The sequence below is a fragment of the Pteropus alecto genome, unplaced genomic scaffold (genome assembly GCF_000325575.1).
Source record: "Pteropus alecto unplaced genomic scaffold, ASM32557v1 scaffold50, whole genome shotgun sequence".
In the NCBI taxonomy this organism is placed as follows: Eukaryota; Metazoa; Chordata; class Mammalia; order Chiroptera; family Pteropodidae; genus Pteropus; species Pteropus alecto.
In genome coordinates, this window is record NW_006431918.1 from 10,585,553 (window position 1) to 10,611,317 (window position 25,765).

The following is a 25,765-nucleotide window of genomic DNA, read 5'->3' on the forward strand; positions in this document are numbered from 1 at the left end:
ATTCTAGGGCCTTACCATAAACTTATTGAATCAGAATCTCCAGTGAATAGGACTTGAGAGTCTGATCTTAAGAAGCTCACCAGGTGATTCTTGTGTTTGAGAACTACTCTTAAGTTTTTCAGTATTTCAAAGTAATAATGCAAGTTTAGCTAGATTATATATTTATATATTATGTATCTATATATTTATAAATACATTATATTTATATATTCTACATCTCTATATTTACAAATATATAATATACATTTCACTAATATATGTAAATGCACTTAGTGGATCTTCAGATAACATTTCTTAGCAATATTATAAATTCACGTATGAAATACCGAAAGCACTCTGAATCAGTACATCTATTCCTTTTGCCTTCTTTAGATCTATTTTTAAATCAAGTGAAAGTCTTCCCCCTTAATCCCAGCTCTTATTTGTTAGTTCACATCATTTATCAGGAATAATAACATTTCTCTCTGCTCAGTTACGTTTCCTTTCTCCTTCTAAATGTTTCTAAAATTTCACTTTTGCAAGAAGCCTACCCCTACCCACGCGGATGCGTACATACGGGCCGCACAGTCTCCACTCCACGGCTCTACATGGCAGCGTCCTTTTCCAGTAGGTTTACACGTCACTGGTTTTTGCTAAACATTTTCTTCGGAGTGTTTTCGTCATGTCATTCTGCGTTGATGCATTCTGGATACAACAGATTAGATGGTTTCTCTAGAAAAGTATCATTAAAGTGTGGGGGAAATTTCTCTTTACTCAGTTCTAAAATGAAACAAGAAACCACCTAAGCAGCTATTTTATTGATCGCATGCATGCATATTCAGGCTTCGATCCAGCATATTTGATGTTTGTAAAGCATGGGGCTTAAGCTCCGATCTTATAAAGTCACTCTGTAAAATGTTTTCCAATTTCACGTTCACATCAGTGAGATCACTGTAGCAAAGCCCGCCATGGGGACATTATATTCATCCTGTAGCCAAAGCGAAATATCCTGACTTATATGTCTGTACATCAAAGGAGTCATCTCCCATCACTCAGCCTCAAAAACAAAAAAGGGACAGAATTCTTCTATGTTCACGGGGAAGCATGGGGTTAAAGTGGACAGCATTTCAGGAAGTGTTCAGTTGACTTGCTATGTGGTGAGAGGCTGCAGTCCTGGCTAATGACTTGCAGGTATGGAATCCTCAGGTCTCTCAGGTGGTTTCAGTCGATCAGTTTCAGCAGAATGATGAAAAGGTTGAGATAAAATAAACTGACAGTTGCTACTCATCGTAGGCAGCAAGCTGTACCCAGGCAGCTGAGACCCTGGGAGCCTTCTTTCTTAAACAAAGGCTTTCACTGCAGTGAGCAATGAACTCCAAATAAAAAATAAAAAAAAAATAAAAATGGGGGCAGATTGGCAGCTGGTGACCGGCAGGAGGAGGGAACTGAGCGAAACTGGGAAACAGAAATTGTTGGCTAATTAGAAGCCATTCCCACCTACTTAATACCAACCCATTAAGCAGAAAACACTTTTAATCTTTCTCTCCTACTACACATGACATATACTCCAATCAATAGCCTCCCACTGGCTGCATCAGTGCCCACAAATAAATATACTGCAAGTTTAAGAATGCAGTAATTGATTTGGGATAGTGAAACTGCAGCTTTCATAGTGTATTTTCTGAAGATACCAATGCAGCATTTGTGATGCTTAGATAAAGTAATCATATCTGTAAACTGACAGTTGTCAAAACTTGGAAACCATAAGAGAAAAACCTAAGTGTGGTGGACTTATTTGAGCTTTAATGGCAAATAATCGTTTAAATCAATTTCCCCCCTTTTGGGGGAACAACTTAGGTATTTGGCTTAATAAATTCACTCACTACCCACAGTCCAACCCTCTATACAAACACACACACACACACACACACACACACACACACACACACACACACAATTTATAAGATGACATACGGGATATATAATAAGTGTACATAAAATGATCTTACATTATATTTGAGCATGATTTTAATAGAATTCTTTCATTAGTCCCATGTTTAAGCTTAGGAAATTTATTTCAACAACTCAAAAAATTTTTGGAAATTTATCCCAATGCAATAAGGTGTAATATTCATGTCCCATTACCCTCGTGTTATTTTGAACAATTTCCCATCCTCTCTTTGTAGGTGAGTTTGGTGGCTCTAAGAAAAAGTTTATATCTTAAATAATATTCACATGAAAGCAACTTATCTACAATGTTATCTTTTCTTGTTTCAGTTCTGTGACTTTTATTTTTTAACCTAAATATCTGCTTTCAAATTTTATACAAATTTTCTAACTGATAGTCACGTCTTTTATTCCCTAGGCACTAGTTCTGGGATGCAAATCACAATACTAGCCAAATACTTACAGATGTTAACTTGGGTGCCTATGGTGATTAAAACTTTGGTCAATTTAGATAAAACAAGGTTCCTTGCCTTTAGGAGACTGTAATATATTCTAAATAGTCATTCATAGAGTCTTCTTGCTTTAAAATTATGACCTGATTCTAAAACACAGCCCCATTCATCAGATTTATTTCTCAGGAGAATTTAAACTACTGTATATCAAGCCTTATTGAATAACTCATAGTAAAATTCTTATGGTCTTTCCAGCCAACCAAGTTTACTATTTCAATTGGGAGTATATGTGTGTTGTGCATGTGTGCATAGGTGTGCATATAGTCATATATACCATTGGTAAAATGGAAATACCAAAAGTGTTAACATCGCTTTAAGATATGTCAATGGCAACATTAATAGAAATAGCAAGTCTTTCCTTATTAGACCACAGTTTTTTGTTTTGAAACGAGACAGCTTAATAGGCATTGAGAGGAATTTACAAAATTGTAAAGTAGTTTACTCATTTGGAAAGTGTGACAGATGAGTCAAGGTTGAGACTACTTTAGACTTCGGAGAAAGAAAATTCTCTAATGACATAATTGTCTCAAGTAGGCGACATTAAAGAAAGAATACTTTAACAACTGTCCTCCATCTTCTTAGAGTACGAAGCAGAAGAAAATGGATTTATCTCTCAATAAGTGTATTAAAAACAAGGCAGCATGTTATAAACAGACAGTGATAATATCATAAACAATAGCTGAAAATAAAAAGGTAAACACACACACACACACACACACACAACCATTTATATAGGAACTCAGCAGCCCGGAGTTATTTTATGTGGGAACCAAGTGACCTTACAAACTCAATGGCCTTTTACTATATCAGATAATTAATTTTTCTATTGATGGCCCTCAGCCACCTAGAAAATATTAAATTACATTCATTTTTAATTTGTTCAGAAATACAAGGGAATTTTAAGGAAATTTTCTTTTATAGAACTTTAATGATGTAAAAGACTCCCAGACTGCTAGTTCATCCTCCATTTTGCAGATGAAGAAACAGGTTCACAGGAGATGAAGTGTCCTACCCTAGGCCAGAGTGTGTGTCAGGGTCAGAACTTGAGTGCGCATCTTCAAAGAACACATCTCACACTCTTTTCATTTTACTGTACTGCCTACAACAGTTTTACTTTTTTTTTTTTTTAAATTTTGGATTAATTTAAGTTACCTGAAAAGTTTTCCCTCTGACATCTAAAAAGATGTTGGAAAAATGAGGGGATACTGTATTTGAAAAACAATTCAAGCTATTGAGTTAATTGTTCAACCTACTTCACAAAACTTTAGAAAACTTAAACATAGAAATGATACCATTTGAGAGTAGGATTCTAGGTTAATTGCTTTGTTAAATTTTCATTAATCCACAGATCCCATCTTTCCTTTTTTATCTTGAAGGACTAATTAAGATAATATTTGTAAAGCGTGTCATGCTATATCCTAAAAGAAAGGGTATTGTTTAGTATAAATATAGAAGATAAATATCAGAGACATTACTATAATATTAAAAATCAGAGGTTGCCTCTTCCTACTTTAGAAATGAAGCAGTCGGTGGTCTACTCTCACCTGAGATGATGTTCCTTTCTCAGTTGAAAAACACCAAAAATGTCATGAACAGTTGAAACTATTAATTGTTCTACTAGTACACCTTTTAAATGACTGTCTTTCTCAAGAACATATGTTAATATGGTAACATTAAGGTAACATTAAGGCATAACAGATGATTTTAGATTTATATTTTACGATAAAGTGTTTTCCTGTGATACCTCAAGTAGCGTTAATGTGTGAGCGTTTACAGTCTTCCTTCATCCTCATACCTGCTCAGTTTCTCTCCTCACCCCAAAGGAAAAGGATTTTCATTGGCTGAGGGAGAGGCTAAGTTGATTTACATAGAGGTTAAGTCTTCATTCATAAAAGAATGAAGAACAAAGTGAATGGGGATAGAGAATAAGATGCTGAGCAAGAGAGAGGAGAGAAGATTTATGTGACATTTTGGGGCAGTATGGAGAGTGTAAAGGAATTGTATAATGAAGGAAATGGGAGCTTACGCTGTGGTTTGTTGGATTCTGAATGAATCCCCTTTGATGATATCTGAAAAATGCAAGAATTTGAATTATACTTTAACTGCTTTTGTTGTTTGACTATTTCCTCTCCTGTGACAGAACTCTGAAACTGGGTTTATAAGGTCTTTTCAGTTTATCTGTTCGAATCCAAAACTTTTTTTTTTTTTTTTTTGGCTGATGTTAATCTGGGTTCCTATGGTGATTAAAACTCTGGTCAATTTAGATAAAACAAGGTTCCTCGCATTTAGGAGACTGTAATATATTCTAAATAGTCATTCATAGCAGTGTAATAATTACAGAATAAATTGGTTGAACCTGTCATTTTCTGCTGTCACAGACATTTCCCTGTAGGTATATGCAATAGTTGTTAAAACAACAAAATGTTATAACTGACAGCATTTTACATCATGGAATAGATTCCATTAGCATAAAAAAAATGTTTTCATTATCAATCACTATTATTTCTTAATAATCAAAAACAGTGAGCTAGTTGTTGCATTGAATGTGGTAGTCCCAAATTTATTTCTTTATAAGTTTCACCAGTAGAACAATATCAAAAAGCTAGTTACATAATAAATATTTTATTAAATAGCAACTTTATAGGAATGTAATAGTCATTGTATCTTATTTATTTTACTTTTTCCCTTCTCTTTATACTTAATGCACTTTCAACAACCTATTAATTTTAAATATTTTCCATATGAATGGCCAAGACAATATTTAATATCTATAAAATAATAAGCTGAATAATTTATTATAAAAGAGTTCACTTTCTGCACAAAGGTGGCAGGGAAGAGACAGCAGACAGGATAAGGCTACTGTGTAAAAGGAGTGAAGAAATTTCTATGTCTTCTGTATGTATTAAATCAGGATGTCAGAAATCAGTTTGTAGAAGTAAAAATAAAAATATAGTATTTGTAACTGAGAGTTGCACCACAAGATTTAGTTATAAATGAGGATACTCCATCTAAGAAGATGTCGTTGTAGATATCATGTTTTAATTAGACAAACAGCATGTTTCATAGCTGCTTTTGTTTTGGTTTTTTTTTTCTGTTTGTTTGCTTCCTAGTAGTAGTTGACCTGGAGACTTGCTTGTGTTATTTTAGATCTTTGTTTATAGAAAATTTAAAGTCAAGATTTCCTCTTAGTAATCGGAATGCTCATCTAGTTAACTATTGAATTTCTTCTACCACTCAATTTCTGTAATAATCCACACATGCATAAAAAGACTTCTGTAGAGAGGCACCACATATGCACAGCTAGGTGTATCTCGTTTCCTAAAGATGCCAAGGTGAAAACATTTCAAATACTACTACTGTGATAAAATACTGTTTCCTGGTAGTCCTACCAGCAGTGAATAATTTGAGATAATGCAGTATTGGAGTAGCATGTTAGTGAATCTTGCTTGTAATGAAGTCCTACTGAACCCAAAATGTAGTGAGTTGATTTTATATAATGTTTGCTTTTATTGAATAAATCCTTCATGATGCCGTATTAACTTTATACAGTGCCAAGCAAACTTTACAGCCTACCAATTAATTTGTCATATGCATTTCAAGATTTTAATCTTAAACTATAAAATTACATATGTTTTCAACCATCATTTGTTTAAAGATATTAGAGTCGAGCGATAATTTTTATTGTGCTTTCAAAATCTCAGCTTCAGGAGCCTTAAAAGAAAGGGGTCTTCTGTTCAGAGCTTGATTCTTTTAATACCTTTGCTCGAGATTAATATAACAGTTAACTCATTTCGATATGATATTATCTATGTCTTTTTGTTGAATATTTTTTGGTCGGAAAAGATATCAGGCCCTCTAATACTGGATTATCCAATCTAGTACTTTTTCTATTCACATCTGGCTATATATTTTATTGCATTTCATTTTTTATTTTAGCCACTCTGATAAATCATTGCCCTTCTTGTGTACTTTATGTTGCACATGCACATCTAACTAGTAAATTACTCAAAATTTATCTGACTATTATAATCCTCAAGTCCAAGACTGTCAGGATATTTTGAAGCTTGTGAGACATGTGAAATTATAAGTTCCAATACCCTGGGATGGAATCAAGAGAAATGATCTGTAGTAAGACACAAGAAATGTGGATTCTAATACAAATTCAGCTGTTTACTATCTGATCTTCCATTTTTCTAATTTGTTACATGAGCAAATCATTTTGTTGAAAGAATTGAGAAAAAACTTGGTGCGGTGAGATACGCACATAGATGGAGTGTATAAAGTATTAAATAAATATTAGTTCAGCGGTTTAAAAGATGGACTCCAGAAAAGCAAATCTAGAGCAATGAAAGGTTTCAGAGAGTAGAAGCCAAAACCAGCCCAAGGAAGAGCACTTAGTCCTAGAGAAAAAGAAATTCCTACAGTTATTATCCACTGTGAACGCGCCTAAAGGTCTTATCTCATTCACCCAAATGGGCACATGATCCCTGGAAGAGAGCGGAGACTGCTAGGCTCCAGAGATTATATAAAGGAACATGCTTCTTTTTGTTTTTGTACAGTTTAAACCATTTAAACAATAAGAACATATATTTATAATGCAGAAAATGAAGGTCCTCATAACATCCCCCCAACATACCCCAAATTTAGAAAGGCTCATTCAGAACATTATTCATTTGACCACACTACCCCCATAAAGATGCCTAACCCTGTGTATTACTGAGACGACTGGGACATTGTGGTCTCTCCCCATAGGTGTGGACCAAAAAGTGCTTTAAAAAGAAATATGCCACTGTGCTAATTTGTGGGGAGCAGCTAAAGTTCAGCAGATCTGGAAGAATATATTAATTCTAGAAATTTTATAACTCTAAAAGTGCTCTTTCACAACTGTTTAAATTTAATTAAAATATTTTAAAAGTTCTGCTACAAAGCATAAAGTCACCTTTATTTCAAATGGATTTTAGAAGGAAGTAGGTAACTTGATGTTTTAAAAATGATTTCCTTTATTTTTCATACTGAAAATTGATATACATTTAAACATTCTTTGCTTTCTCTTAAAGCTAAAAATTTGAGTTAGAATTGTGTTTACTGTCCTTGACATTTCAAAGAAAAGTAAAAATATATATAATACTGTAAAATTGTAAAATATTTCAATTTTTGAGTATTTCTACAGGTCTAGAATCCCAAGTAGCTATAAATGTCATTACTAAGATGGGGTGGAGGTGAAATACAACATCTTATCAGCCAAAAAGATTATTTGAATGTAGTGTTAAATTTAAGATTCACTTTCTAGCTTCTGCTATCTAGTTATAAGAGGCTCTAAAAGCAGTGGAAATAGCAGGTGGTGCCATTCTACATGAAAACCTATAAATTCAATCATATTTGACTAGCTTCCAGGGTAGTCTTCCATTAAGAGGAGATTCAGAACCAATGTAAAGGAAGTAAAATGAGCGCTTGGCAGTTTCACCAACAGTTAGAGCCAATGACTGTGGGTAAATGTGGAGAGACCCAGACTCAGCCAGGTAGAGCCAAATCTAATCTAATTCTAATCAGTTCTAAAACCTCAGATTATAAAGACTATTATGGCAAAAATTAAAACAGAGAGTCATATCATCTCTTTGTTTTATTTAAAATATTTAATTAAATCAATATTTTAAACTACTGATAGGTCTGAAATATTACGCAACCTTTATCAATGGATCTAATTTAAGAGTGGGCCACATCTTTTCCTTGCATTCAATTTACAATATTATTTCAAAGCCTTTTCTAAGTTACAATTAATTCCTTTAAAAATGTATTGTTCCTATTTGTTTATGGTATAAGCTATACCTAAACAGTGGGTTAGAAATTATTTGAGGAAACTTGGAAATTAATTGGAACGGATCAAACTATAAAGAAAATGCTGTAAATTATAACCAGGAAATATTCCATTGAGGTTAACAATAAGTGATTATTATCTGTTTTCAGAAGTCCTCACACAATGATTCTGGAATGAGACATATATTTTATTCTTATATTTATCCACTATCTTCATAGGGATTTTAACCAGGTTACATCAAGACAAAATGCACTTCAAATTTAAGTTCCTCCCCTCATCATTCAAAGTAGTTGCTGAACAGCTTTACAGAACTGCTTTTCTACGAAATTGCTCTTTCTTGCTCATCATTTCTAGAAACAAACTCAATACATGGTCTATGTCATTCCTGATGTAGAAATGTGTACTCACATATGTACAGACGCAGATATGGGATGTGATTGTGCCCAAACATAGGTATGGAAGTTGCTGTTTGATATGTGTATAGGTGCAGCTGAATCAGAGAATCTGTAAGAACCTAAACATGCAGAATACAGAAAACAAAGTGGAAAAGAGATTTTCCAAGTTAATCCCCACCAAAAGAAAGTTGAATGGAAAGAAAGAGTAAATGACATACTGACATTCTGTCCTTCTCTGAAAATGTGACTGGTATCAAGGTGTTGGCCCAGATATGGTGGTAAGGGGAGCAGACAGACTTGAAATATATTTTTGTATAGAATGAAGACTTATTGATGAATTACATTTGAGGATAAATATCAAAGAGAAAAAAAAAAAAAAAGGATGATTCCTTAATTTTTGGCCCGAGAAACTGGGTAGAGATGATTTGAGGGAAAATCAAGGATTCTGTTTTGGATAGGTTTTGTTTAAATACTTAGGACGTTCTTTAGATCCTCAACTACAGGTTCCAAGCAGGAGTTGGATATGTATGTCTGGAGCTCGAAGGGGAGGACTGGGCTGCAGATATAAATTTGAGAGTCATAGCTTGTGGATAGTGTTCGTAGCAATGGTACTTCACGAAATAACCTTGAGAGATCATAAAGAAAAAAGAGAAAATGGCCAAGGTCTAAGAATGAGGTCACTCTACAAATAAAAGTTGGATTCCAAGGACAGATCTGAGCTCTTTCCTAAGAGCTCAGATGACTACATATCCATGAAACACTTTATTTCCACTGAAATGTGGAACAAATATTTTTAAAGACTTTAAAAATGAGTGGCTAAGCTGGCAAAAAGTAAGGAAAATACCCAGGGGCCTAAAACATGATGTGTTTGTTATGCTTGAAGAACAGCAAAGAAGTCATTTCGGTTTCAGAAGAGTGAGCAAGAAGACAAGTAATAGGACATGAGGCCCCAGAATTAATGGCTGAAGTAAGGTAGGAATGATCCAACAGAGAGCAAAGAAATCATCCTGAAAGAGAAGGGAGAATTGTTGGAGCAATGTTCTTGTTTAGGTAAGAGGAAATGGGATCTACTACACAAATAGTAAGGCTGGCCTTTGATGGCAGCCTGGACACATCTCCATGGAAATAGGAGTGCAGACACAGGCGAGTTAGATGAGTTTGGAAGCTCATCGGAGTTATCTTTTCATTGCTTCAGTTTTCTTAGTAAAATAAGAAACGTTATCATCTAAAGGTCAGATTTAAGGAAAAAAGAGAAGGTATGAAATCATTGTCTAGGAGAATGAGAGAGTAGGTGAACTAAGTTAATACATGATTATGCCAAGACAAATCTAATGGGTCAGTTGAGGTTTAAATCATTGTTGTTGTTTGTTTTTTCATTTTATTTGTTCCAATAGGGTATTTCTATGTTCTAGCTCTGTGAAGTCTGGCTTATGAAAATTATCCACCTTGTTTGAAGTCTGATATAGAAGGAGAATAATGACATTTTTGTATTTTAATTCTGAGCCCTTCTTATACCCAACTGTCCTTAGGAGCTCTAGTAAAAGTATCTACTTTTATGCTCTCCACATTTAAAATATTGCAGTTGAGAGAAATTCCATATTTTCAACCATATCTCTTTTAAACTATATCTCTTTAAAACCATAAAAAGAAAATGTGTTTAAACAGGAAAATATTTAATAATTAAATGAGCCATTTCCAAAAATACTAAGCTAATGAGATGCAAAGCCTTTACCAATAAATTTGCATTCGAGGAAATTTTAAATATTTTTGCACTATTGCCATCACTTAAATTTACTGATCACATTTACAGACATACTCATCAATTTTTCTAGACACATCTGAGTAACATATAGCCTTTGACCAAAATTTGGCCATAAAACTAAGAACTAAAGTCCACTCATTTCTTAATAATGATGGCTTAGCTCTCTGCTCCTGGCCATACTCACATAATGTGCCTGTAAGCTCTATTCTGCATCTAAAATTATGATTAGTATATTTAATCAGTGGTTCCTGTCCTTATTGGGGCTACCAATATATAAAAACAGTATGTGCTAATTGCACATAAAAAACAGCTAAGACTTTAGAACTACTATAAAATAATGACTAACATTATTGATCCCTTACATGTCAGGCCATATGCTAAGCAATTTCTGTGGAGTATGTCTTTTATTCCTGCTACGATATTGTAAATTAGGTACAAGTAAGCTTCTTTGTGGCAGGGACCTTGTCTACCCTATCCTTCACTGAATATTAGTACCTGGCATCAGGTGGGCTTTGAATATATTTATCGACTAAATGAACAAATATTACACTGAGGTTTAGGGAGATTAGGAGATGCATGCACTAGTGAGTAACAGAGCTGGAATCTGAACCCAGGTTTGTGTGATTTCAGAATCCATCCTTTGAACCACTATCTTTACCTTATTTGGTCATGGATCCCAGATTTTCTAAATTTAAAGGATGTTCTCTTTTTTTAGATTATGCTTAATTTTGAACTTCTTGAAGATCAAAATTCAGTTGAGCATATCTCTGTCAAAACAAATTGTAACTTGTTCAAGTCAAAGAAATTACAGACCTACTCAAGGAAATATTTGCCTCCAATTCCTTAAAGAATAAAAGATCCTCCCTTGTAAAAAATGAAGATGTTTTAAGTTTTCCCGTCAAGGTGGTAACAGAAAACTGAAGGAGAAAGCATGGTCTCTCTGCTCAAAATGGGATGTGTACGTTGCAGTGTGGACATCACCTGGAAGTCTTTTAGAAATGAAGACACTCAGGCCCACCCAAATCTTCTGGATCAGAATATGCACTTGAAGATCCCTAGGGTTCTCAACCCTGGCTTCACTTTAGAATTCTCTGTCAGCTTTTAAAACTCTTGATGCAGAGACCTCACACCCCACACCCAAATATTTGGACTTAAAATGGCCATAAATAGGGTGGCACCCTGACAATGGTATTGTTTGAAACCTCCCCGCTCCCTGTGATTCTGAGGAGCAGCCAGGGTTTGGAACCACTAGAATTATAAACTTGAAAATGATAAAAGTCTGGATTCTTTGCCCAGTGCTCTTACTAGCTGAATCAATCATCTAACTTCTCTAGGTCAGCCTTTTAATCTATTCGATGAAGATGATATATACACCCCACTTCAGGGGCGTCGTAACAAATAGACACAAAAGCTTTGATAAATTTTAAAGCATAATGGGCATGTTATTTTTATGTTTTATATTTATTTTTTATTATTTTCATGGTTTAACTGCACATGTAACCCTCAATGTCTATCATTTTAATATTAACATTTGCCTTATATTAAATGACCTAGAGTGTGCATGCAGTACAGTTTTTTAGAAATTTCGAAATTATGAAAGTAACTAAATATTTACAAATTCTTTAAACCATATGAGGAATACCAGAAAAATGTCTGAGTGAAGTCAATTCTGGGTCGTTTTTGTGGGACACTAATCATCAGCCTAAAGTGTAACTAAGATGGAAGTTGGAACTAGGGCATACTCACTATGAGAAGATCCATTTATTCTGTCCTGCTTAAATCACAGCAGAAATTGGGACTGACTTTTATTTTTAATAATATGTGATGTGCTTTTTGGATCTACATCTTTATTTCAGGCATGCATGACAAAACATTTTTTTGTCCTTATTTTAGTATCAGAAAGCTATAAATAACCAACAGTAGACCCTTATACTACCTTTCACAATTCTGTTTTTTGTAGGTATGCCTTAGTAAAATCCCATAATTCATAAAGAGATAAATCTTTTTTTAAAAAATCCTCAGTATTAGGAAAATATTCTAAAATGTGATTTAAAAGCTTTAATATTTGACAATCAGATATAGTATTTTTTTATTGTGCGTAAGTCAATATGCATCTAAAAGGGAAGTCAAAAGTATTTGCATATTAAAAATATTGTGTATGTCAAAATTTCAACTAGAAATACTGATACTAAGAATATGATTCAAAACTCTGATGTTATAGGGCAATATGTAGTTTTAGGAAAAGAAAGATGTGAAAGAGAGAGAAATGCTTGAAAGCAACCGTTTTGTTGCTGAAAGTTAGGCATAGTTAATAGGTTAATTTCTGTTTATTGAATAAGAGAGCCCAATGCTGATTGATATAGTAATTTCAGTGTTTGCTATGGCAAATATTTAGCTCATTATCAGTTTTAATAGCATTTTGCAGAACAAGCCTTTTCTTGACATCTAGAAAATACTATTAAATTTCCCTGCATAGATACATTGTTATGACATGCAATAACTACTTGAATATAAAGGGGATTAATAATTTAAAAGGTGTTAACAAATTAGGGCCATCATTAAAAATAGACTTTGAACCATTTTGTAGCAAAATCAGATTGAGGTAATGCTCTGCTCTTATGATAAAGAATTACTGCATTAATTCTGCAAAGTGAACTTATTGCTCCTATTCGTCTCCAAAACCCTGGAGCATTAAAAGACAGGAAGAATGAAATGATCACTGCATTTTTTTTCAAGCACCACAGCTCTAATATTTCCATCACAGTTTCACAGCTCGGCCAGCCTAGTTGTGTTAATGAGTGGCGGGGGGCCGGTGGAGGAGGCGGGGAGAAGACCTTCAAAATGTTATCTTTTCTTTAATTTTGTTTTTAGCCTGTCCTATAAAATCAAGCCAGGTTTTCTCAGTTTATAATAATAAATGGAAAATTGCATTTAACTTAGGGATCATCGGTATTGACTACATATTTTGCATTTGACTTTTTAAAATTTAATTCACGAGTATGTTGAAAATCTGTTACCCTGCTAATGGCTAGAGTTGATTATGCCGATGAGGATAGCTAAGTGGTGTCCCCTCCTTCTCTACTGCTCCATGTACGTCCCTCCTGAAACTCAGCACTTTGGGATACCGAGGACAACCCCACATAAGTTGTTGCTTGGTCAGGAGAAATTGGTAGCTACACTCTCCTGTTTGAATCTTTAAATTTAATACTCAAGTTTCTGTACTTTCTCTTCTTTTCTCTTAAAAAATATATATGGTAGCACATATTAAACTACGATTATGCTCGATAACTAAATTCTTTGTACAAACTATTAACGTAAACTGAATATGAAAAATCATATTGAAATTGCAACTACGATGTACATTTTTATGGATTCATGGAATATTAAAGCTGAAGTGGACCTAAGAGGTCACCTTGTCCAAACCTTGAATTTTACAGGTGAGGAAACTGAGGCCCACACAGCTTAAATAGATTGCCTTATCACGCATGGCTGCGAGTGATAACTAGGACCCCTCCACTGTCATTTTTGCAATATCAGCCATTCTTCAGGTCTGAAATTGCCGTATTTCTCAATACTACCTGAGCACTTTATTGATTACACCTGTAATCAATATCAGGAACGAATACTGGACTTAGGGTCAGCTAGCCTAGAACTCGAGTCCCAAATTTTGCACAAACCCTGGAGAAAACTGCTTGACCACTTGTTAGTGTTGGTTTCCGCATCCACCAAATGTAGATAATAATACCCTATTTCAGGGATGCCATGTGAATTAACTGAGATTACATATGTGTAAGCACTGGAAACTATAAATCATACAAATATAAGTATCATTAAGAGGGAATGTCTGCTTCCACTAAATTAAGGCATTTTGTTATCTGGGAGGGGAATTATTAGTTAGCTAACACATTAGCAAGGCCTTGAGGCAATGGGACAAAACAATAAGTTTTCATTGTGGGACAAGAAAGGTAGAGAAAGACCTAAGGCTTTGGCACTTAGAGCGGAAGAGTGAAGCACCAAGGGCAGTTGTCAAAAATAGCAGAAAGTGGAGGAGGTGGGAGCTTCATTCTACAACTGAGAAACTAGAGGTTTGGAGAGGTTAAGTTATTTGACCCCAGTGACCCAGTCAGAGGGTCACAGAATTAGAACTAAAACCTAAGGCTCTCTGATTTCAGAGGCCAGAGATGATTAACTACAAGGGAAATGATTCACGGTATCATAAATAGAATGAAGTTTTTGCACTAAGATCATAAGAGAACATTCTTTTCTCATGTCAAAAGCTGTAGGTAAAACATATTATGAAGGCAACCTAAGGAAGCGCCAGAGGTCCGTAATGCCAGCTTGCTAAAGCAAGGTTGACTGAATGATTTCAGAGGAATTCTGATTGGAATTTGTCAATGATCTTCTCTCACTTTAAACAAGTCAAAAAACTGAACAACTTCTAAATGTCTAGTTCTAATCATACCAATCTATCCACCAAGGTTTCTTCTCAATTCACAATCATTTTAACAATCCCTTCTAACCTCACTAGAATCTGTATTTCCTTCTTGAGTTAAAATTGAGAAAAAGTTCTTTAACAATTTATTAAACCTTGTGATTTCATCCTCTGTCAAAGATCTCATAAAACCTAATGCTGAAGCATATTTATACATAATGTCATTTAACCCAGTTTTGAATATTGTTGCAATGGAATTTAGCAATTATGAGACTAATAGCTTTATCACAAACCTACTTTTAAAAAAGTACTAATTCAGTTTTCTTGTTTAACTTTTTATCAGACAGTCCCTGTAAAATAAATATATTATTAAAATATTTATATAGACTATTTAGCCCTACCAATCCTATCCAAACAATGAAGCCTCTTCATCTGCCATTGATGCTATAAGAAAGTTGAAAAGAATTGTAAACTTTATATTTGAGAATCCCTATTGGTGTAAAAGTAGAGGAAGAGAAGCAAGTATGAAAACAGTAACAGATAAAAGGAGGAATTCGTTCTGGGTTGGACGCCAACCCCAAGACTATGCTTGCACATAATGATCTCCTGATCAAAAGGATCTTGCCTCACCTGTAAGAATTTTTTGCATATATACACCTTCTGTCTGAGGTTCAGTAATTAGGTATTTCTTTAAGTTAACAAACATTCTCTTCTTTTTAAGTTTATTGGGGTAACATTGGTTAATACAATTATATAATTTTCAGGTGTATATTATAATTTGACATCTGTATATTCTATTGTGTGTTTACCACCCAAAGTCCAGTTTCCTTTAGCTACCATATATTTGATCTCCTTAACCCACTTCACCCTCCTGCTATCCCCCCACGTTTGACCCCCTTTCAAACATTCATTTTTAAACGAAAACATCTGTAAGAAGGTTATGACCATTCATACATTAGAATTGACTGGCTTAATCTGATTGCTTTCTTCCTAACATTTAGCTGAGCACTGTATAACTAGGACACTGTGAACCAGAGTGAATCATTTTTTGATTCAGGACCTCTCTGCTCCCCAAATTTATTCCATTTCCGAAACCTCCAACTTGCCCATAGTGATCTGCTCTTCTTGAGAGTTCAGCAACCTGGTCTGCCTATCTTTTGAAGGCTGCCTACCTAACTGATTCGCTTGGTTTGGGGCTGCATTACCTGCCAAATCAACTGTTAGTGCCGAAGTAGGAACAGTGAATACCTTGTTAACCCTGAAGGATCGTGTTCTTATATGCAGAGATTCTTTCAGGAAGAAATTACATAAAATGCTCTCATTTTCATAGGTAAGATCAAAATTACACTTTTAGTTCCAATTTAGCCCATTCTTTGAGTCAGAAATTAATACCTGGAAAATTGAATGCATTTTACTTAAATGTTAACTTGTAATTTTTGGTTTCTTTTAAAGAAATAACTAGGCATTTAAATTATAATTTGACTTTATAAAGAATTACTTTCTGTGAAAATCATTATCACTTGCAAGTGAATTAGCCCTGATACATACACCTCTTTTTTATATCGAGGATGTAATGTTCTAAGTTTTACTAATAGCAGACAATTACTCTTTTAAATGTATCTATATGTACATGCATTCAAGACATACGAGACTATTTTTAAATAAGCCTTAAAATTCTTTCAAACCTTTCATTGTATTTTTTAATCTATAGAATGATGAAATAGTATATTAAGTTCTGACTTATAAGATTAATGAAGTTTTTTCGGTAACACATATAAAAATACATGAATAATGCTTATATCCAGATTTAAAGTCAAAAAGCCTGTGCATAAAAAGTGAGATAGTCTAATCAGTAAATCAGAAACCGATGATCTTTGCAGAGAGAGAGAGAGAGAGAGAGAGAGAGAGAGAGGAGAGAGACAGACCCTGTTTTGGTTGCTGTCACTTTTAGCAGACAATAAGAAAAAACACATTAGTGGCACCTCAGGACACGATCATCCTTTTTGAACTGAATTTATTCGGTACATTTCTGTTCCTTAGTACCATGTCTCCAAGCATTGCTTTACTCAACATTGTTATAAACCTCAGTGTGGAGGTGATCCCTTTATTATATTTTGATCATCTGCAGATAAAATGTCAGGCACAAGTGATGTAATAGAGGTAAATGATATCTATGTTTGAACATGATAAAAAAAGAAAAACCTCTTACCTAACTGAGCCTAGGTATATATATTCTCCTAAACTGATTCTATTTTAAAGTATTTCTTTTTAAAATTAATTATTCTCATTTCAATACTTATAAAGCAATTAACCAGGGAACTACATATCAGTAATGCCTTAAGGAATATTACTTATGGGAGTGACTGAAGCTTGGAGTTGTGATTGAATATGATACTATCAGCCCCCCACCCCAAAAGAGAGGGGTGAAGGCTGCATCTCTCGAGTAGCCCCTTGAGGTTAGCTTAGAGCAGCGCTTCTGCTTTGGAAGAAGCTGTCAGCCCTCTGGGCTACAGGAATATGCTGTTTTTAATAAGAACCTTGCACAAGACAGTAGTTACGAGTTAGAGTATTTTCTCCCCTCTACTACTCTTGAGATGGAACTGATCACAAAGTGATTGAACACTTAATGCCAAACTGGTTCTGAGAATTAGAAATCACCAAGAGCTTCAAATCCGAATGTTAAACTTTCAAAAAAAAAAAGGTTTAATTAAGATACTTTTGGAGTATACCCTCCTCCTGTGCTCTGCAAACATCATTAGGTCGCATTGCCATAGAAGGATGGAGATGCAAGGATTAGGCTCAAGTAGGTGTCAGCATTGCCTTCCCCTCCGGCTTAGCAATTGTCAACCATGTTACTTAGTGTGATCTTTTCTCTAGAATGAAGTTTAGAACTTGCATGGAGTCAGGCATTAAATATTAATATGCCATTTCCGAAAAACGACTAAGGTACAGGTTTATTTTAAGAGGCTTTTTAGTGAAGTCTCTAAGTACGGCAAGTTCAGAGGTCCTGGTCTATGACTTTCACGTTCAGAATTCACTTTAGATAGTAACTTAAGATAAAGAAACTGATATTGCCTCTATTTCTGTCATCTTGCTGTTCTCTCTGCCATCAATCAATTAACCATTGAACAATTTTACCTTCTTAAAAAAATGTGACATTAAATGTGTCATTTAACTAAATCTACCTGAAAGTTATAAGTATACCTGCTCATTGAGTTACCGCAGAGCACTAACCTAACTTCAGTTGCTCATTACCTTTAACAAACCCTTTTCTATCTCATAGTACTTACACTAACAATAATTCAGATGCAGATGACTGTTATGTTCTACCATATTCTGTACCACATTTGGGTTAAAGCAAGGATGCCCAAGATCCATAACCACCACGCGATGAGTTGGACTTTGATTTGCACTACCGTCAACAACGATGCCTCATCTTAGTAAAGTCAGAAGTAGGAGACCCAAGAGTCTGTGGAGGAGATCAGAAAAGGTTTTCACCCACATCCTCAAGAACATGTGACTCTTCAATGTAAAGTTAATGAAGAGATAATGAACATCTTCTCATTACTGTAGGGAGAGCATCTCCTTTACTTTAAGTAGTCATAGTTCAGCGGGGGAAAAAAGAAAGAAAACATGAGAAGCAAAGTACAAGCAACTAAGAATTAGTTTTCAGTCAGCATGGCCAAAGAGCCTTGCAACTCCTAAGAAACTGAAAGTCGCAGAATTAAAATAAAAAGGAGAAGAATTCTGGATACCGAAAGTCCTAACTTGGAGTAACCAAAGAGGAGGTGAGAAGAACTATTGAAAATGCAGAAAGACTGATGACTGTGAAAACTTCATCCCTAGGGAACTGATCGCAAGCCTCAAATCCAGAAATATACTTTAGCCAAACATTTTGCATTTTACCTAAATAATGAAGTTTGTTTGTCAAATTTGATAACTGATGTAGAATGTAGGCATATATTTATATTTTAAAAAAGGAAAGGTGTTCATGTCCTTGGAAGTGTATCAGAAATCAGAAAAAGTGGAAATCCTACTTCAGGCACGCTCCCTAGTATTAGATAAACCAGACAAACTAGGAGTCTGTGGTCACTGAGAACTCCGATCTCACCTTTTTTTTTTTAGCCCCGAATTCTGTTATGACTATTTTTCAGTACTTAAAATTTTTAATAATAATGTGTATGTGTGAAGTGTGCCTTCTTTCTTAAAATGTATATGTGAATTTATAAGTAGAAACTAAACATGTATATATATGTACATATACGTATATGTACACATACGTGTGTGTGTGTGTGTGTGTGTGTGTGTGTGTGTGTGTATATATATATATATATAGCACTATATGCATTTTGTCATTACTTGCGTTACTTTTTTCATAGGTGGGAAAGGGACTGAGAGGGGTCGCTAGGTTAGATAAACTGTCATTAAATCCAAAAGTCTCAAAGCAGTAATCATGTGGTCATTATTGCACAGTCTCCTGAAAGAAAAATTGAACACAGTTAATAGAATTAATGTTCCAGTAAACCCTAATTGTGTATTTAATAGCTGCCTCCTACATATTTTATCTAGGAAGGTGATTCTTGGTTGACTGTAACAGCACTGGGGTTACAGTAAAGAGAGATAACCAGCTTTTGTTGCCTACAGACTATGTTGCCTTAAGAGACATTGAGACCAGCAGAGAAAAAAAGAAATTACATTGATTCGATAGATAGATGCACTGCCGAGAGCTTTCTGTTATATTTCTACCTCAGATGTTATACCACCATTACATTCACACAGTCAGGCCAGCCTGACACATAGTTTGGCTAGAATGAATCAATAGTACTAGTTTTTATGAAAATGATTAAGCTCTGTGGATTCAAGATCAGTTCTGTTTTCCAAGTAGTCAGGCAAATAAACCCTAACATAAGAGACAAAATGAGAAGAAGCCTGGCAGTGATAAAATTGAATTGCAAAGGAAAGCAAGCTGCCATAAGACATGATCTGAGCCAGAAAACAACACAAGGTCATCGATTTGGCAGTTTTGTTTTGTTTTGTTTTGTTTTAACCTGCTAACAGGCAACATTTTTTTCAAAAGCCTTTTAAGGAGACTGTCCATCACAAAGGCATAATTTTAATCATAATTCTTAAAACGTTTCCCAAATTCCTAAAGACAATCAGCTCCACTCAAATTAGTAACTCAGATAAATCACCATTAATTAGCTAATATAAGCCAGCAGGTGGTTTTGAGCCCAGAGACATTCCCTGGTTATTTAAATTATGTATACTACACCACACTAAAGAAAGAGTAAGTAAAAGGGAGCACAGAGACAAGTCTGTTAAAAAAAAATCTGTTGAGGGATAATACTCAACTAAAATCTCTTGCAACTTCTACATCTTACCCAGAGGAATACAAGGCAGCTTTGACCCCCTGACTCAAAAAATATCATTCACCAACATCCAGCTCTTATTTCAACATTGATTATGCATGCATTGTACAAAGTGTGCATTGGAAGCTTACTTGAATATATTTGTTCTAGAAAGATTACCAATTACTAAAGAATAGAAGAGGAAGAATTGTTTTTCATGAATAATTTGTGACACAAGAGAATCTGCTTCATAATCTTTTATGCCCTTGTGTTCTTTAATTGACCTACTCTAATTTGTATAATTGGGGGTTATTTCCTAGACTATAAAAAGAGATAAAGGCACTGTGTAGCTACCAACAATCTAAAATTGTATTTACGATTGAATGGTGCAGAAGACAGTTTGTATTGAAAACTGACTTGTCCATATAGAGACTTTTCTTAATCCTTTTAAAGATCTAGCCCTTTACCCTCAATAACGTCTCCTTGAACAGTTAAAATTTTGATAGTCTAACCACAGAATACTTTTTGGACAAAATCATGTTAGACCCCAGATACCTAATTTTATTCTGTTTTGCTCATACTATCTACAGTATGTGTCATTTTAAACTTCATAGATGTAATATGTACTTAATAAGATTTCTAAAGCATGAGCATAATAAAATAAGTAGACATCTGAGCTTGACTAGAGACTTTGCTGAAGAAAATCATAGGGTCTGATTCTGTTTAAACATGAGAGCTGAATTTCAGTAAACTGTAATATGTTGTCAAGAGATATATATTCCTTTTAAGAAGACCAAAAGTCCTTTTGAATTGAAGCTTCCAGAGATAAACTAGTTCCTAGAATAGGCTACACTTGGTTCTGAGTCATTCCTTGAACTCCCTTTGGACCTGTGATGCAGAACCTTAAATTTATATCTTACTCACATCTGGAAGGAGGCAGAAACCAGACGAACCTACAAAATTGAGGAAGTGAGAAACTTGCCTCCAGCGTTCTCTAAACACACACTCAAAATCTTTCATTTAGTAGGGGTCATGGAGACAACCACCACTTCCTCTTCTCCAACGACATGTAAAAATTACCTAAAAGTAATGTTTGTATGTAAAGTAAAATTACCTGGAAAATACTTTTAAACCATTACTTCACTGTGTTTGCATATTTGCAGCAAGATCAAACTAAACAGAACATCGCAATGCCTTTAACTTCTCGAAGTTCAGGATCACCATCAAACCACACGATGTCTTTAGAAATACAAATACCTAACATCATGATGTTAAGCCTTGGAAAATTGGCACCAAGTATATTTAGAATTTGTGACATTTTTAACATCTCTAAATTGTACTACAACTCTGCATCCTTCATTGAGCATATGAACAAGCCCTGCATAGTATTGTAGCCCCGGATGGTTCAGAGGAGCAAATGCTGACTTGTTGCTCACTTCACGTAACCATGCCCTTTGATTTTTTTTTTTTTTAAGTTTGTAATAATGCTGTGACTACTGCTGTTCACAAATATTTTATTTATAAAATCTCTCCTCCCCCAGGGCTGGTACAAAGGAGCTACAAGCTGAAGGCTGGTGTATAAACTCCGCTCACGCTAGGAGACTGAGTTTCTTTCTCTAACATCAGTCACTGAGCTGGGAGTTTAGACACAGTAAACTAGCTGTGCTTCCCACCTGCAACGTAGAAAGCAGACTATCTCTTTGCAAATAGGTTTTCCTGTTGTGGCATTCTTTAGACAAAAAAAAAGAAATACTTTGTGGGTAACAGTGCCCTTTCTTACAGTGCGATTGCTAGAGGCCAATACTAAAGGCAAAAGAAAAAAAGAATGTTTTTGAAAACACACCACCATCTTTATATTAACATTTGAATAATAAACCCTAGACTACATGTTTCAAAACATTGAGTAGTCTTTATGTACTCCACACTACTGATACCTGACTATGCTCTTTCATAAATTATTGAAAACAATATAGTGTGAGTCAAGATGGGGTGGGCAGAAGAACACTGGGTTTTGTATCAGAAGACCTGGACTTTCTAAAGATACAAAGAGTGTTCCTATCAGCTCAAGTTTAAGTAGCCTTCTACCCATAGAGTATTAAGCATGACTATAATTAATAGCTAAATTGCAGTCCCGAGTTTAGACATTAGATAAACTCTTTTTAATAGCTAAAACAGGAAGAGACATTCTTTATTTCCTCTCTCTCTATTGCCCAGCCAAGCTTTACTTGCTGCAACCAACAGACAACACTGCCATGACTAACCACTCTGAGGCTCGTTCCCTCCATGCCCAATTTCACAGGCCAGTCCCAGCTCCATGACTAGGGGTTCTCTACCTACCTGCCACCATTTCCTTTCCCCTTCTGTTTCCGGGAGCCTTTGGCTCTTGCCAACACATTTCTTCTACTTTCTCTCACTTGACTCAGAGTGCCCTCTAACCATTTTTCTCCAGGCTCTTGACCGACTCCTGCCTTACCCATCAATCCACCAATTTCTGCCACTGTCTTCCTCAGACTCTTTGTTCAGTATCCCCAACTGTGAATATGGTATATGCTTGGTCAAAACTGGAGATGGGTCAAAACCCATGCAAAGCCTCTGGATGTTGATGGTTTATTTATTTGTTTGTTTGTTTGTTTATGTGACATTGGTTAATGAAATCCAGTAAGTTTCAGGTATACAATTTAACAGTAAGGCATATATATATTGCATTGTGTGTTCACCTCTCATAGTTAGGTTTCTTTTTGTCACCACATATTTGACCCCTTTTATTCCATCTACCTCTCCCCTCCCCTCTCTCCCACCCACTACCCTTTGGTAACCACTTGTCTATAGTCCACGTCCATGAGTCTCTGTTTATTTGTCTTGTTCTTTGTTGCTTTTAGGTTTATATCCCACATATCAGTGATATCATGTGATTTTCAACTTTTTCTGTCTGCTGTGTTCTTTTGCTTAGCATGATTGTCTCAGGGTCCATCCATGTTGTCGCAAATGGCAGTATTTCATCTCTTCTTATGGCTGAGTAATATTCCATTGCATATATGTACCACATCTTCTTTAGCCAATCATCTATCATAGGACACTTCGGTTGCTTCCATGTCCTGGCCACTGTGAATAATGCTGCTGTGAACATCGATGTGCAAATATCTTTTCGGATATGAGTTTTCAAGTCTTCGGGGTAAATACCCAGTAGAGGGATTGCTGGATCATATGGTAGATCAATTCTTAGTTTTTTGAGGAACTTCCATACTGTTTTCCATGGTGTCTGTACCAATCTGCAGTCCCACCAGCAGTGTATGAGGGTTCTTTTTTTTCCGCATCCTCTCCAACATTTGTTATTGCTTGTCCTGTTGATAACAGCTATTCTGACAGGTATGAGATGATATCTCATTGTGGTTTTGATTTGCATTTTCCTAACAGCTAGTGATGATTAGCATCTTTTCATACATTTGTTGGCCATTTATATGTCTTCTTGGGAGAAGAGTCTGTTCAGGTCTTTTGCTCATTTTTTTATTGGATTCTTAGTTTTTTGTTGTTGTTTTTTTGTTTTTTTTTATTGAGTTGTATGAGTTCTTTGTATATTTTGGATATTAGGCCCTTATCAGAGGTTTTGCTTGCAAATATATTTTCCCATTTGGATGGTTGTCTCTTTACTTTGTTGACGGTTTCTTTTGTTGTGCAGAAGCATTTTAGTATGATATAGTCCCTTTCATTTATTTTTGCTTTTACTCCCCTTGCCTTTGAGGTCAAATTCATAAAATCATCTTTAAGTCCAAGGTCCTTGAGTTTAGTTCCTATGTTTTCTTCTATGATGTTGATGTTTAGCATTTATTAGCTCTCTGGATCTGGGTAAATGGGCCATTGATAAAGAATGACAAGGGTTCCCTCTCCACTTTTCTTTTAATTTTTCAGGTTTTCAATCCTAAAATATGATAGCGTGGGAAGACCACTCCCTCTCTCTGCTGGTGATACATACACATCCCTAAAGGGGTAGCCATATAGGCCACTAGCTGTTTATTTATCAAATTTGACTTGACTACAAAGTATAAGCCAAATATTTTCTAGGCCCCAGCAATAAAAAATGAATAAAACACAATCCCTACCATCAAAGAGCTCCTATATAGTCAAGTAAGTAGATGACAACGTACTTTGATAGTTGATGAGAGGCATGCATGATACCTATGAGAGCACGGAGAGGCTGTCACCCATCCTGCTCATCAAAAATATTTACTGTGTCTCCACACTCTGCTCGTGAAGTAATTCAATGCCTGTGCTATGCCCTTTGTGGGACTAGAATGTATATGAGAAGGCAGCTTGGGAAATTTGCAGGCATTTACTGCATGAATCTCTGTTTATCTTGGAATATCTATATTTGGAGAACCTCAAGGTTCTATCTCTGTTACAGTTCACCTATTCACTCCTCATCTCTCTTCTGTTTTCTTCCCTTCCCGGTGTGGGGGTACATCTAATAAAAACCTTCTTCATTCAGAGTGAAAGTAAATAACAACTAGACACATTGGGGTATTATCTGTACAGACCTAGATATATTTCAGAGGATATCAATACTCCCTCCTTCCCCTCCCTCCCTCTGAAGCCATTCTGGCAATATTCTTCTTTATTGATAAATAAGCCACTCTTATCAATAAGCCATTCTTCCTTACTCAGAAATCGAGTAGTTAGGGTGACTGTGGGTGTTTGTGGTAAACAAATGCTCCAAATGTCCCTGTTAAAACACTCTGCTCTTTTGATTAACTGTTTCATGTGAGGGAAGCTCTCACCAGCCCTATTTGTAGTTATTTCCTGTCAGTCAACTCCATATGGAAAAGGGCCACACTCTGCTGATGGGATAATTCAATAACTGTGCTGCCTACCCGCCCCCCATGGGACAATGTAGATGAAATTTAAACTGCTATATAAATTTTGGTTTTTCAAAAGCTGAATAAGAAACAAAATGCCCAACAGGAAAAAAAAGAAAAGTAATCTGTAATAATCCTCAAACTAGATGTGTTCACCCCTGAACTGACACTTGAAGGAAACAGATGTGCTGAAGATGTATGAGGGGAACTGGACTGAATATTTCTTTGGCTTCCATAAAACCGAAGGGTGGCTTATATTAAATGCTTTGTTGTCTTTAAGGCATGAAAAGAAAAAAAAGTAACCCAGAAAAAGCAGTCTGGCTGTGCAGCTTGTTCACTTTTGAACTCTATAAACCATCTACCTCTAATTCAACCTGACACTGCTAATTTTGGCATTAGAGTTCGAAATGAAAATCAATATCTGTTTTGAGCTTGAAAACAAAGTGACTGCACCTTGGGTAGAGCACAGCCAGGCACTTATTTTCAGTGATCTGTAAGTGAAGTAATAGAAATTTTCCAATTTAGAGCATTGAAAACACATATTCATATGAAATCTGATTGTCTTGATTGGAATGACTGTGAATTGCATTCCTCCACCTTCGTAAGGCCAGTTATAACATGGTTTTCAAGGTTTCTTCTCTCTTTTTTTTTTTTTTAAACCCATGTGCCTGAGAATATTTTCCATGTGAGATTTAGAGGCTTTGCTTGGCCTTTCCCACTAGGAC